This window comes from Parasteatoda tepidariorum, chromosome 3 (assembly GCF_043381705.1).
Source record: "Parasteatoda tepidariorum isolate YZ-2023 chromosome 3, CAS_Ptep_4.0, whole genome shotgun sequence".
Lineage (NCBI taxonomy): Eukaryota > Metazoa > Arthropoda > Arachnida > Araneae > Theridiidae > Parasteatoda > Parasteatoda tepidariorum.
In genome coordinates, this window is record NC_092206.1 from 67,305,539 (window position 1) to 67,320,005 (window position 14,467).

A 14,467-nucleotide genomic window follows, 5' to 3' on the forward strand; every position below is an offset into this window, starting at 1 on the left:
TTATGTAGTTTATTGTAACCGTGATATATTTTTGCTTCGTGTACCTGGTAACTTTAATGCAGAATTAGTTGGTTTATGTTCTGCATGGCTTCGTAACTGTCTTTGTATTAAGTAAGAAATATATAGTGAAAGAATTGAAATTTTTGTTAAAAAATCTTTTTTGGGGAAAATAGAATGAGTCACTTAAGAGAATTGATACTTGAAGGTCTTGGCTTACTCGAAATAGAATGGAAAGAACAGTTGCTAACGTAAACAAATTATACGTTTTAACAGCCAATGAGGATCAAGATATCCACACTACGTCATTTGCAGGTATCCCATTACAACTATAAAATACTTTAAAAATGCTCAAATTCGAAAATCGTTTGCTTAAGACAAAGCATTATGTTTCTATTTGAAAATATTTATATTTCTGTGTATTTTACTAAAAACTAGTTTAATAAACTGGAATTCACGCCAATTTAAAAAAGTTATTACTTTAATATTGAGCTCTAAAAGTGTTAAAAAGTATGTTGCATAGTATCCAAAGAAAACTTTTGCTCTTTATGAATTTATAAGCAACTGAAACACATTTTATGCATGCTTACTTTGCTTACTTTATTACCCTGTAGAACTTGGAACGCGAATAAGAGAATGTTTTATGAGCATCACTTTTTTTTCAAAAATGAGAAACAATTTCCCCAAAATTTCCTTCTTGATTTGATTATTTTCAGTTTAAAATTCAATAGAGCCTGAACTTATTCAACACTTGGAATACAAAAAACTTTATACTAAACAAGATGATGGCTAATTGAAAAAAAAATTCTCTAAAGAAAGAGTTGTTAGAGCTCAAAACTTTCGTTTCTAGAAGAGGTATTTAAATTAAGGGGTATTTAAATTAGGTATTTAAATTAGAAGCTATACTAAAAATGTAGCAAAATATAAAGAATAATTTCAGATTGAATAATATATTGTTTATTAAAATTAATATATTGTTTACTTCTTTTTTGTAATTTAGATTGTCATTATTTTCAACATGAAAAAGGGCCAAATATTTTAACTCCAATTTTCAAATTCTTCAAACAAATAAACTTTAAAATAGAAATGTCTTTTGTATGTCGACATTTGGTAATATTTTATCTCAATAACAGTTAGTTAAAGAATAACATTTTTCAATGTAACACATGCATATTATTTTTATAACAAACACCTGTACAAATTTTTAATGAAGTTTACGAAATTAATTAAAAGGAGCAAATAATTTTTTTCCCGTCTCAACCACAAATCCGCGAGAGTAAGTAAGAAATACATAAATTCAACCCTAGCAACTATGGCAACCTCAAAAATCATATGATAATATTTTGTTTTCTAATTGTCGCAGCTAATCTCTTAATTCTGGATATATTGCGACCATGGTGTACTATAACTATATGATTTTTGTTACTAAAAAATCTAAATGGAATAATAAAATGTAAATGAAGACTACAAAAAAAGTGTTTTTTTTTCTCCTTTGAATGAATATCGCCATTGGGAGCGATAAAGTGTTTAAAATAGAAAAGGGGGCAAATTTTCACACAAACATCGGGAGCAAAGCACTCATCTTTGCTTCGCTAAACTGTTTGATAAACGGATGGCTTAGCTGATAGAGGCCGAAGAAAGCATCTTCGCTCTCTAAACTGGTTGGTATGGCAACCAAGCCGCGGTTTACGGTTATGGATGTAACGTCAGCATTTGGCAATTACCGTACGGTTGCGGTTTTGGAGACCGATTATTTCTCGCGTTTTCTAAATAAATCCTTTTTGGGACCCTGCGGAATTGTTGGAGTGGGTGTGGAGAGTGAGTGGGGGATTTGGTAAATAGAACGAGTGACGAATGAGATAATATGAAGTAGCTGGTACATACTAGGAGTGAATAGAGCAAGTAATGGGTTCCCACAGCGCCCTCTACCGACGTACTCAATAGACATGGCATGCACACAATTCAAATTCCCATGGTTGCATTAACTGGACCATTACATAAATATAGCCTTTGCTAGTGGTTGTTCTCTCCTCTTTTTCTGGAGCTGCTACCGCTCGAATTTTATTTGAATTTTTATTTTCCTTTTTTTTCTTCTTTCCTTCTCTTCTATTCCTTTATTTCGGATTTCATTTATTTCACCCTGCAGAAGCTTTTTCTCTTTGTTTCGTTTTTGCGCTTTATTTATTTTTTTTTGAAAATTCTAAGTGCAATTCTCCATTTTTATTTTTTTTAAAAAAAGAAAGCTGGGTGCCTTTTTTAAGCACATTTACAAAAGGGAAACAGGGGAGAGGATTTTTAGTTACATTTGCAAAGACTGTTTGATGTTCGGGAGAAATATTTTCCTCATTTTCGTTTCATTTTTGCATATACATGGGATTTTATGTTATTGTTTATTTTATTCTCTTTTCCCATTTTTATGATATTTAGTGATAATCAACGTCTAGCACGAAATGTAAAAATATTTTATGAGAGTGAGTGTGGTTAGAAATTGCGGGGAAATATGCAATTTTTATGGTTGTAAACTGGCATTTTATTATGAGAAAAAAATGCTTAAATTGCTTTTGAATATCCTATTAATGAAATAAACAATACGTTTTGAATACTAAAACGTTGGCTCTAATATTTTTCTGCAAAATACTTTCTCATACGTTATTAGCGTGGAAATAAAATAAAACCTCGTATTTACGAAAACAGGTAAATGATGAAAGTAGTTAATGATTATGTTTTTAAAAAATTGTTTTGATGAGAAAAAACTTAAAAATAAGCATTCAGCATTTGATTCTATTTTGTCAAAATTGCAAAGCTTAAAAAGTCTTTTTTTTATTATTCTAAGAAGTTCTTTTAGTCATACAACTCTATGTTTATAATTCTGTTATATTCTATTATTATTCGCTTGTTTTTAAATACTAGAAATGCTTTTAAATTAAATCATTGACTTCTAAAGTGTTGGAATTTATATATTTTAGGCGGCTCACATAATTTAAGACTGACAATTTTTTTTAAGATTTCGAATTGCTTCTCAAATGCAACATTAATTTGTAAAGGAGCCTCGGGTAAGTTGGAACATTTTTCTACAAATGTTTTTTAGAATTTTATTTCTATTAGCGTAATATTGCAAGGCTAATACCTTGCGACCATATTTAAAGAGTCTCGGTGAATCAGGGGATGAAACATTCCCCTCCCTATGAGGTGACCCAGGTTCAAATCCTAGCGGTAATTGGTATATGCGAATTCTGCTCAAGGCTCGCACCTACCATAGTGCTGACGTAAAATATCCTTACCGGTCGTCAACGGATCATGGGTTAGAATCCCCTTACCGTCAGATAACAATGGGAGGTTTTCGTGGTTTTCCTCGCAGTGTAACGTAAATACGGGATAGCTCCATCAAAAAGTTTTTATGAAGCCTAGTTTGTCCCACAACTTGATCCAGAAGTTCCCTTGTATTTTGGATTGGGTACAAAATTACAAGGCTACGAAGTTGAACATTGTAGTCATAAACTCAAAAGTTAGTCGGCTGTTCAACGACGATTATAAAATGAAATAAAACCATATTTAAAAGCCACTGTGGCTCAGGGGATAAAGTGTCTGCCTCCCAAAGAGGTGCCCTGGATTGAATCTGAGAGGTAGCTGATTGATACGAATTTTGCTTCCGACTCATATCGAACACAGTGTTGACTTAAAAAATCCTCAGTAGTAGATGGATCATGGGTTAGAATCCCCTAGCCGTTGGGTTGACCGTGGAAGGTTTCGGTAGTTTTCCTCTTCCTGTAACGCAAATACGGGAAAATTCCAACAAAAATTCTTCCTCCAAGGTCAGTTTGTCCCAATGCTTGATCCAGAAGCTCCCACTTCTTTTGAATTGGGTTCAAAATTTGAATGCCACGGAGTTGAACATTAAAAGCCGTTAACGCAGAATCAGGTAGGCTATTCAACGATAGCTAAAGAATAAAATAAAAACCATACTAAAAAAATTAAATTTGATGGTTAATATTAAAATATTATTTTTATAAATTAATTACTGTAACAAGTAATTCTTGCCTGGGTGAAGAGAATTTCAAAAGTTAAAATGCAAACACAGTTTCCGAAAAGCATTTTGTGATTCAGATTAGTCGAAAAAGTGAGTGGAAACACGACTTAGACCAGTGTCCAATTTTCCTTGCAGAAGGCTAGATGCTTGACTCATTTTTCAGCGTTTAAAAAATCACTTACATGTAACCCAATGATGGTTTCAATGCCAAAAATATCCAAGCATGGTTGGGTGGTTGGGAAGCGTAGAGCGGAGACCGAGTGATTATTACCACCATCCACCCTGAAATCTAGTATGCATTTGGATCATCACTAAGGATAAATCTTAGACAGCCGTTAATAATTCATTAGGAGAAACACTGGGGCGGTATTAACTAAAAAGAGAGACAGTCACTCGTGTGCTTGGATTATACCCGACTTCAATGTCAATTAAAAAATTACTGACTCCCTCCCTTGAATTGTATAGTATGAACATTTAAGAGATAATAAAAATTCGTGTACACTGTTAAAAATTCCGGATCAAATTATGTTAAAAATTACCGACACTCAGAGTGGCTGTATTTTTTTACCGTAAAATCCATTTTTACTGGAATATGTTACTGGACAAAAAAATCCGATATAACGTAATTTTTACAGCAATAATTACAGTAAAATTACTGAATCACTCAAATTAAATAAATATTTCTGTAAAAATCACGCTGTAGTATTTTCCGTTAAAAATTGATTGTACGGTAAAATTGATTTTACGGATGGTGCCCCTAAAGTGCCGGTATTTTGTACTTTTATAGTGTAGCGGGAGTATTTATTTCCTTATCACGTTCACTGCTTTTACCATTTCAATAGCAACTACATACTTCCTTTTTCTATCTTAAATTCCAGAATAAAAAAATAACGAATTACTCGTATGTAACACTTATTAATTTAGACACGCTAAATATATAATGCCAAGAAACTGAAGTGATAAGATATTAACTGATTGAAGACTTCATTCGCTTCATAATATAAAAGTTTTTTGAATATTTTTGAAACGAATGATGTTTTCATTCAGGTATATAAAACGTGCTTTTACATTTTTTTTACTACTTTTAATTTTAATTTTATTATTAATTTTATATTATTTGAATCACTCTTTTAGAGATTTAGGTGTTTTGTCAACATTTCAAAAACTTACGTTGACTAATTGAATTTTTATTTGGTTTCAATGAAATAGTTACATTTATATATCAAATTTTCCCCACCATGTCCTGCGCATGATGCCTCACCGTGGCAGAGGGGGGTCACTGAGTGGAATGGGTGATGTACATTGAGGAGTGATGTACGTCATGAGATCTAAGGTGGTGTACGTCAGGAGATCATTCTCCTGGTAGGGCCACCCAAAGCTTGGAAGCCATTCCATATACCCAGTTAAATCATACAAGCGAAGAGCCATGTCAGACTTTTCCTTCGGGTGCTCCGGGTCTTCTGGAATAAAGAAGCTGCTCCCCATCTTCTCCATGATTTTCTATCCTTGGTTGTCTGGAATTTTCCTTGGAGGACATCTTCTTGCAACTAATTTTAGTGTGTGACCTTGCATTTGGACTCATCACTTTGATATAGATTAGGCTATATTGTGAAGGATTAGAAACAACAACAATATATATCAAATTTAATAAATTTAGAACTGATGAAGAGAAGATCAATTCTTAACTGAAGAAGGGATGACTCAAAAGGAAGTGAAAAAAAAAACATTTTATCTTCATTTAATTTTTGTTACACATATGTACTTAAAATCCCTCGCGGAAATTATCATCAGCATTCATAAGAGGATGCAATGCAATACAATAAAATAAACTGCTAAATGATAACGATGATGATTATATTACAATTATAATTTATAAGGCGAATATAATGAATAGAGCTAAATTTCAAAGTATATATGAAATTTTTGGTATGTATGATAACATCTTAGTGTGTGCCTTCTTATTACAGAAAAGTTTTCATTTTCTTTGACGGAAGAAGAAAAGGATTAAGAGACTCATGGGCTGATAACTACCCGAGGAAAAAAAAAAGGCTGCGAGCAAAACCATTTTATTTCTAGCTTGTTTTCGAAAGGAGTAAAATATATGGGATTGCCAATACTTATTAACAGTTATACCATACATATTTACATTTGCAAGTTCACAAAATATATAAATTATTATTGTTAATAAATAATTATAGTTATAAAATATTTTACTACTATGAATTATAAAAGTAGTACAGTATTTTCTTTGACAAAGTTCGACGAGCTATTCATTTTGATGAAGTAATAACAGTTTAATTAACAATAACAACGAATGAATTTATAATAACAAATTAATTAACAGATAAATGAATAAAATAAAAGTAAAAAAATCTTCTACAAGACTTTAGTCCAAATTATTAAAAATTAAGGGACTTGGTGGAGGAACGATATTGCGAATCCAAATACACAACTATTAAACAATTACTGTTTTTTTTTTTAACATTTTTTTATTTTTTTTTTTTATTTGTGAAATTTTGAGAATGAGTAGAACTTTTACCCAGCTCCTCAGTTAGTTTTTAAAGTTGAATCATTGATAATTTATTTAAAATCACATTGTTTTTTGTTCTTCAAATAAATTAGTTTGCGATAATAACTAATTTTACCACAACAGATAATTTTGAAATTAAAAATAATTTTTCTTTAATGACAAATAGTTAACAATAATAAAAATAATTTTTAAATGACCATTTTCAAATTCAGAGTGAATTGTCTAAATCATAAGAACACAACCAAACTAAATGGCCCACTGACAGTGGGTTTTTGACTAATTTTCCAATGCTGAAATGAATGAAAAATTCCAAAAAGAATTGCTGGATAAATAGGTCTTGAGAAAAATAAATTTTAAATTATCATATCAATTTTCATAAAAAATTGTTTTTGTATTCGTTATTCCTTAAAATAAGTTAATAGAAAAATGAATTAAAAAAGTAAACTTAAAAAGTTTTAAAAAGTAATAAATTAATTTTAGTATTTTCATTTTGAATTTTTGAACCATATACTCAAATATCATTAGTATCTGAACAAATATTTTTATAGGCATATATAACTATCTTTACTATTTTTTATAGGTATAAAATAGGTTATACGAGGACAAGAAACTCGACTTTGCTTATCCCCATTTAATAGCACCACTCATTTAATATTTTCTGTTAAAGTAACGAGCTTTTTTTTTTTTTTTGTTAATGCATTTCAAACGAGTAAATTTTTGAATTTTCTATATTTTAGATTATTAATTAATTTTATTATGCATAATACATTCACTATAACATCTGGTATATCATTTATAAATATTGAGTAACAATAGAAATCATTAGTATGTCTAATTTGTGATAAGCAAAAGAGCAAGTTAGCAAATCAGTGACTATCGTCGAATCTATGAAAAGAATTTTAATGAATCAGCAATTGGGCGAATACAACGAATTGACTTATTAAGTTATATATACTATATAAAAAGTTTACAAATCTATTATTTGTGTTACGTAAGTTATTTGTGTTTACTGTGTATTTTTTTTAGAAAAAATCATGTCTCTCATTTACTAAACGAGGAAGTATAAAGCACTAAACCAAAAATAATATTAATTAGTTAGGCGATTCAAGATGAAGCTAAAGCTGGTATTAAAATTTTGTTCTCTATTAAATGTAAATTTGGAGATTTTTTTCAGTCGTAATAGTCAGTTTTAACAACAACAACAAAAAAGAAAAATTTTATTATTAAGTCTTAAAACTTTAGCAAAGTATTTGTAGTGTATAAGAAAAAGTAGAGTAATTAAATTTTCATATGAATGGTAATTCATGAAGAAGTTAAAGAAGCTTCACTTTCAGTCTAATTATTAATTTCAGAGTTCAGTGCTTATTTAATAATAGAAAGAAGGGCAATTTTACTTACTTATAGATCTTATTTTTTATACAGCAGTAATTGACTGCATATTTAAACTTTTAAAATTAGTATTACAAAATATTTTAACCTATTTTTACAGAAATTTCTTTCTTTACATATTTAAATTATTTTTACAAAATATTCTAAAACGTGAAAAAGAAACACGCAAATTGAAATAAATTGTAAAGTAAACATAAAATTTAAAATAAATATAAATAAACAAATTTTTTTCTAAGCCAAAACATCGGAGCTTTTTAAAAATGTTTGTTTTTGCTCAAAATCTATGAAATCAGTGATTTTGTAAAAGATAATTAATTAGGCATAACACTTCCTTTATTTCTAAATAAAGTGCTGTTCAATTACATACACGCAACCCCGAGCGTTAAGTTTCGCAAAACACGCAACTTTCAACGTAATCAACCGTCAAAAATACTTAATAACACATTTCAAATAACCCTACTCTACCCAGAAAAATAACGAAGAAAAAGCGGAAGTTTAATTTAGCACTTTAATAAGCGAGAAACACCGGCTATGAAGACAGGTGCCACTATTTAGCTATCTCCGCAGACGATATTTTTCTAATTATTCCTCTTACATATTTCACTTCACTTCTTTCTTTCTTTGTGATGCAATTTTTATTATTTTATTTGATGAAAGAGGGNTTACCGTAAAATCCATTTTTACTGTAATATGTTACTGGACAAAAAAATCTGATATAACGTAATTTTCGCAGTAATAATTACAGTAAAATAACTGAATCACTCAAATTAAATAAATATTACTGTAAAAATTAAGCTATAGTATTTTCCATTAAAAATGGATTGTACGGTAAAATTCATTTTACGGATGATGCCCCTAAAGTGCTAGTATTTCGAATTTTTATAGTGTAGCAGGAGTATTTATTTCCTTAGCACATTCACTGCTTTTATTCAATAACAACTACATGCCTCCTTTTCCTACCTTAAATTCCAGAATAAAAAAATAACAAATTTGTCGTATGTTACACTTATTAATTACGACATGCTAAATATATAATCCCAAGAAACTGAAGTGATAAGATATTAACTGATTGAAGACTTCATTCGCTTCATAATATAAAAGTTTTTCGAATATTTTTGAAACGAATGATGTTTTCATTCAGGTATATAAAACGTGCCTTTACATTATTTTTTTACTACTTTTTATTTTGATTTTATTATTAATTTTATATTATTTGAAACACTCTTTTAGAGATTTTGTTTTGTCAACATTTTAAAAACTTACGTTGACTTATTGAATTTTTATTTGGTTTCAATGAAATAGTTACATTTATGTATCAAATTTTCCCCACCAAGTCCTGCGCATGATGCCTCACCGTGGCAGAGGGGGGTCACTGATGTACGATGGCGATGGGAATGGGCGATGTACGTCAGGAGATCATTCTCCTGGTAGGGACATCCAAGGCGTAGAAGCCATTCCATATATTCAGTTAAATCATGCAGGCGAAGAGTTAAGTCAGACTTCTTCCTTCGGGTGTTCCAGGCCTTCTAGAATAAAGAAGCTGCTCCCCACCTTCTTCACGAGTTTCCATACTTGATTGTCTGGAATTTTCCTTGGAGGACATTTTCTTCTGACCAATTTTAGTGTGTGACCTTGCGTTTGGACTCATCACTTTGATATAGCTTAGGCTATATTGGGAAGGATTGGAAACAACAACAATAGCCTATCAAATTTAATAAATTTAGAACCGATGAAGAGAAGATCAATTCTTAACTTGAGAAGGCATCACTCAAAGGAAGTGAAAATATGAAAGTAGCACTTTATCTTCATTTAATTTTTGTTAAACCTATGTGCTAAATATCCCACGAGGAAATCATTATCAGCATTCATAAGATGATGCAATGTAATGCAATACAAAAAAAAAATTCAATGATAACGATGATGATTATGTTACAATTAAAATTTATAAGGCTAATATAATGAATGGAAGCTAAATTTCAAAGCATTTATGAAATTTTCGGTATGCATAATAACATCTTAGTGTGTGCCTTATTATTACAGAAAAGTTTTCATTTTCTTTGACTGCAGAAAAAAAGGATTAAGAGACTCATGGATTAAGAGACTGCGAGCAGAACCATTTTATTTCCAGCTTGTTTTCGAAAGGAGTAAAGTATATGGGATTGCCAACACTTATTAACAGTTATACCATACATATTTACATTTGCAAGTTCACAAAATATATAAATTATTATTGTTAATAAACAATTATAGTTATGAAATATTTTACTACTATGAATTATAAAAGCAGTATAAGTATTTTCTTTGACAAAGTTCGGTGAGCTATCCTTTTTAATGAAGTAATAACAAATTGATTAACAATAACAACGAATGAATTAATAATAACAAATTAATTAGCAGATAAATAAATAAAATAAAAACAAGAATTTATTCTAAATTATTAAAAGTTAAGGGACTTGGAGGAGAAACAAAATTGTGAATCCAAATACACAACTATTAAACAATTTCTGTTTTTTTATTTTTAATATTTTTATTTTATTTTATTTTTTTCATTTGTAAAATTTTGAGAATGAGTAGAACTTTTATAAAGCTCCTCAGTTAGTTTTTAAAGTTGAATCATTAATAATTTATTTAAAATCATACTGTTTTTTGTTCTTCAAATAAATTATTTTGCGATAATAACTAATTTTACCACAGCAGATAATTTTGAAATTATAAATAATTTTTCTACAAATAGTTAAAATAAATGGTCATTTAAAAATAATTTTTAAACGACCATTTTCAGCCTCAGAGTGAATTGTCCAAACCATAAGAACACAACCAAATTAAATGGCACCACACTGACAGTGGGTTCTTGACTAATTTCCCAATTCTGAAATCAATGAAAAATTCTAAAAAGAAATGCTGGATAAATAGGTCTTTAGAAAAATAAACTTTAAATTATTGTGGGGAGAGTTGATATCGACAATGTCAACCTTCATCTATGAAATGGTACCCCAACATAGAATCGAGTTAACATGTCTTATATATACTAGTGAACTGGAATTGTATATTTGTAGTGGTAGATACACTACAGTACTCCCCCACCAGAATTATAGCTGCAATAGAATTCGATGAATGAATACCACGAGGTGATTCATTGCTGTTTTGTGAGAAGCCGGGAGAACTGTATTAAGATCATCGCACGTTTGAGTGCTGATCGTGAGAGCTGTATTAAGTTCACGGTCGTTATTGCTCCTACGATGCCATCAACAGTCGAGTGCATACAGGCCGACGTTGTGTGTGATTGAGACGAGACTGAGTAGCAACAGTACGAGGAGGTGGATAATGTCGCAGTCACAAGTTGCAAATCAACTGTTCAATGTGGACCATCCATCGAATTAAGCGTTACTGTCTAGTTAGGCGTGTTCATGTCGAAGTGGGCGTTTCTGCCAAGGTAGGCGTGTTCACATCACGTCTGAAGGTCACCAATGTGGGAAGAGTTGTTTTCGATCATGTCAACCTTCATCTATGAAGAGATACCCCAACATAGAATCGAGTTAACATGTCTTATATGCTAGTGAACAGGAATTGTATATTTGTAGTGCTAGATACACTACAATTATCATATCAATTGTCATAAAAAATTGTTTTTGTATTCGTTATTCCTTAAAATAAGATAATAGAAAAATTAATTAAAAAAGTAAACTCAAAAAGTTTCAAAAAGTAATAAATTAATTTTAGTATTTTCATTTCGAATTTTTGAACCATATTCTCAAATATCATTAGTAACTGAACCAATATTTTTATAGACATATGTAACTACCTTTACTATTTTTTATAGGTATAAAATAGGTTAAACGAGGGCAAGAAACTCGACTTTGAGTATCCCCATTTAATAGCACCAGTCATTTAATATTTTCTGTTAAAGTAACGAGCTTTTTTTTTTTTTTTTTTGTTAATGCATTTCAAACAAGTAAAGTTTTAAATTTTCTATATTTTAGATTATTAATTTATTTTATTATGCATAATACATTCACTATAACATCAGGTATATCATTTATAAATATTGAGTAACAATAGAAATCATTAGTATGTCTAATTTGTGATAAAGCAAGAGAATAAATGGAACAAAAGAGCAAATTAGCAAATCAGTGACTATCGTCGAATCTGTGAAATTTTTTTTAATGAATCAGCAATTGAGCGAATACAACGAATTGACGTATTAAGTTATATATACTATATAAAAAGTTTACCGATCTATTATTTGTGCTACGCAAGTTATTTGTGTTTATTACGTATTTTTTTTTAGAAAAAATCATGTCTCTCATTTACTAAACGAGGAAGTATAAAACACTAAACTAAAAATAATGTTAACTAGTTACGCGATTCAATCGTAATTGTAAACAGTTTTAACAAGAGAAGAAAATTGTTATTATTAAGTATTAAAGCTTAAACAAAGTATTTATAGCGCGTAAGAAAAAGTACAGTAATTAAATTTTCATATGATAATATGGTAATTCATAAAGAAGTAAAAGAAGCTTCATTTTCAGTCTAATTATTAACTTCAGAGTTCAGTGCATATTTAATAGTAGAAATAAGTGCAATTTAACTTAGTTATAAATCTTTTTTTTTTATACAACAGTAATTGATTGCATATTTAAACTTTTAGAAACTTTTAAAATTAGTATTGCAAAATATTTTAACCTATTTTTACAGAATTTTTTTTCGTTACATATTTAAATTATTTTCACAAAATATTTTAAAACATGAAAAAGAAACAAGCAAATTGAAATGAATTGTAAAGTAAACATAAAATTTAAAATAAATATAAATAAATAAAAAAAATTCTAAGCCAAAACATCGGAGCTTTTTAAAAATGTTTGTTTTTGCTCAAAATCTATGAAATCAGTGATTTTGTAAAAGATAATTAATTAGGCATAACACTTCCTTTATTTCTAAATAAAGTGCTGTTCAATTACATACACGCAACCCCGAGCGTTAAGTTTCGCAAAACACGCAACTTTCAACGTAATCAACCGTCAAAAATACTTAATAACACATTTCAAATAACCCTACTCTACCCAGAAAAATAACGAAGAAAAAGCGGAAGTTTAATTTAGCACTTTAATAAGCGAGAAACACCGGCTATGAAGACAGGTGCCACTATTTAGCTATCTCCGCAGACGATATTTTTCTAATTATTCCTCTTACATATTTCACTTCACTTCTTTCTTTCTTTGTGATGCAATTTTTATTATTTTATTTGATGAAAGAGGGAGAAAAGTAATCAGGCGTAAATATGTCGATAATAATTGCTCTTACCCGGCACTATGCGTGGCAACAAAATTAATTAAAAACAGAGATTCTAGTAAAACGTGCTAAATTCTTCGCCTCTAAAGTTACAGCAGACGATTCTTTTCTTCTAGTTTTTAATTGATAACCTTGATTGCTTTGAGGGTGATGCCATCCAACTTAAGGAAAATATCTCCCTTTTTCGATAATTATTGCGTGAGCTGTTTCGGTGCTCTTGATGATTTTTAAATGCTTGGAATGTCTTTAAAAGGAAGGGTTTAGAAAGAATTAGGTTTTAAAAGAATGAACGTTTCTAAATGGAATCTTCTTTACTATGATGTATTGTTCTGCTTAGAAACCAGGTTTTATGGTTGGCAATATATCAAGGGGAAATATTAAAGCTAATGTTTTTCTTCGTACTAAATTTCTAAAGGGAAAAAAAAGCCACTTTAAAGAGCTTTAAGTTTTTTAGAATTAACTTCGGTGTACAATGTAAAAAAAAAAAAAATCTAAAAAGGAGAATTTAAAATGGGTATTTAGGTTTTTCGAAAGAGTTGATTTTCAAATTTATGATCTCGCTGAAAATATGCTTGATAACTTTCCGTTCATTCACTTTAAAAAATTTGAAATTTCTTAAAGCCTAAAATTCTTTTAACTTACCGATCGCAAGTCTTAGCTTAGAATAATATTTCGTTTTTCTTCCGTTTTCCAAAATACTCAGTCTTTCTACAGTCTAGTGATTGACGAGATTCTTTTTTAATTTCCTTTCTTATTTCTTCCTTCCTTTCTCCTGTCTATCAACTTTAATTCCTTTTAAAAATGCAACTTAAAAGAATACAAAATGCTTTGAATACGGAGCTTTTCTTTCCTCTTTATTTTCTTCCTTTTTTTAATTTTACTTATGCATAGAATTCCCACTTATGATCGAAAACTTACTGTATGATCGAAAACATTTTTTAATAAAAAATAATGAAAATGGCACTCAAAATTTGTGTTTGTAATAATATTTTTCATAATTTTAGGATAATACTGTCACCATACTAATACGAGATTGGGATACTTTTCTGTGAAAGTTGAATTAGAATATCTTGTTTGAAGCCAAAAAGTACTTACACTTAAGTACTTTCATAAGCACAGGAGGAGGAATTTCCTACTGTTGAAGACTAAGTAAGAAAAGAAAAATCTGTATGAACTACCCTTTAATTTTTTTAAAGCATATTTATTTACACTCATTTTTCGCATATATATATATA

General features: G+C 29.6%; 1 long non-coding RNA gene across 1 annotated transcript in view; it reads left to right on the forward strand.

Moving 5' to 3' along the window:
• The window catches only part of LOC122271474 (uncharacterized), a 125,260-nt gene that overhangs the window by 96,073 nt on the left and 14,720 nt on the right, over positions 1 to 14,467 (forward strand). Inside the window, exon 3 of the long non-coding RNA XR_006226389.2 lies at positions 14,237 to 14,381. This is a non-coding gene — a long non-coding RNA (uncharacterized lncRNA). The remainder of the gene's footprint in view (positions 1 to 14,236; positions 14,382 to 14,467) is intronic.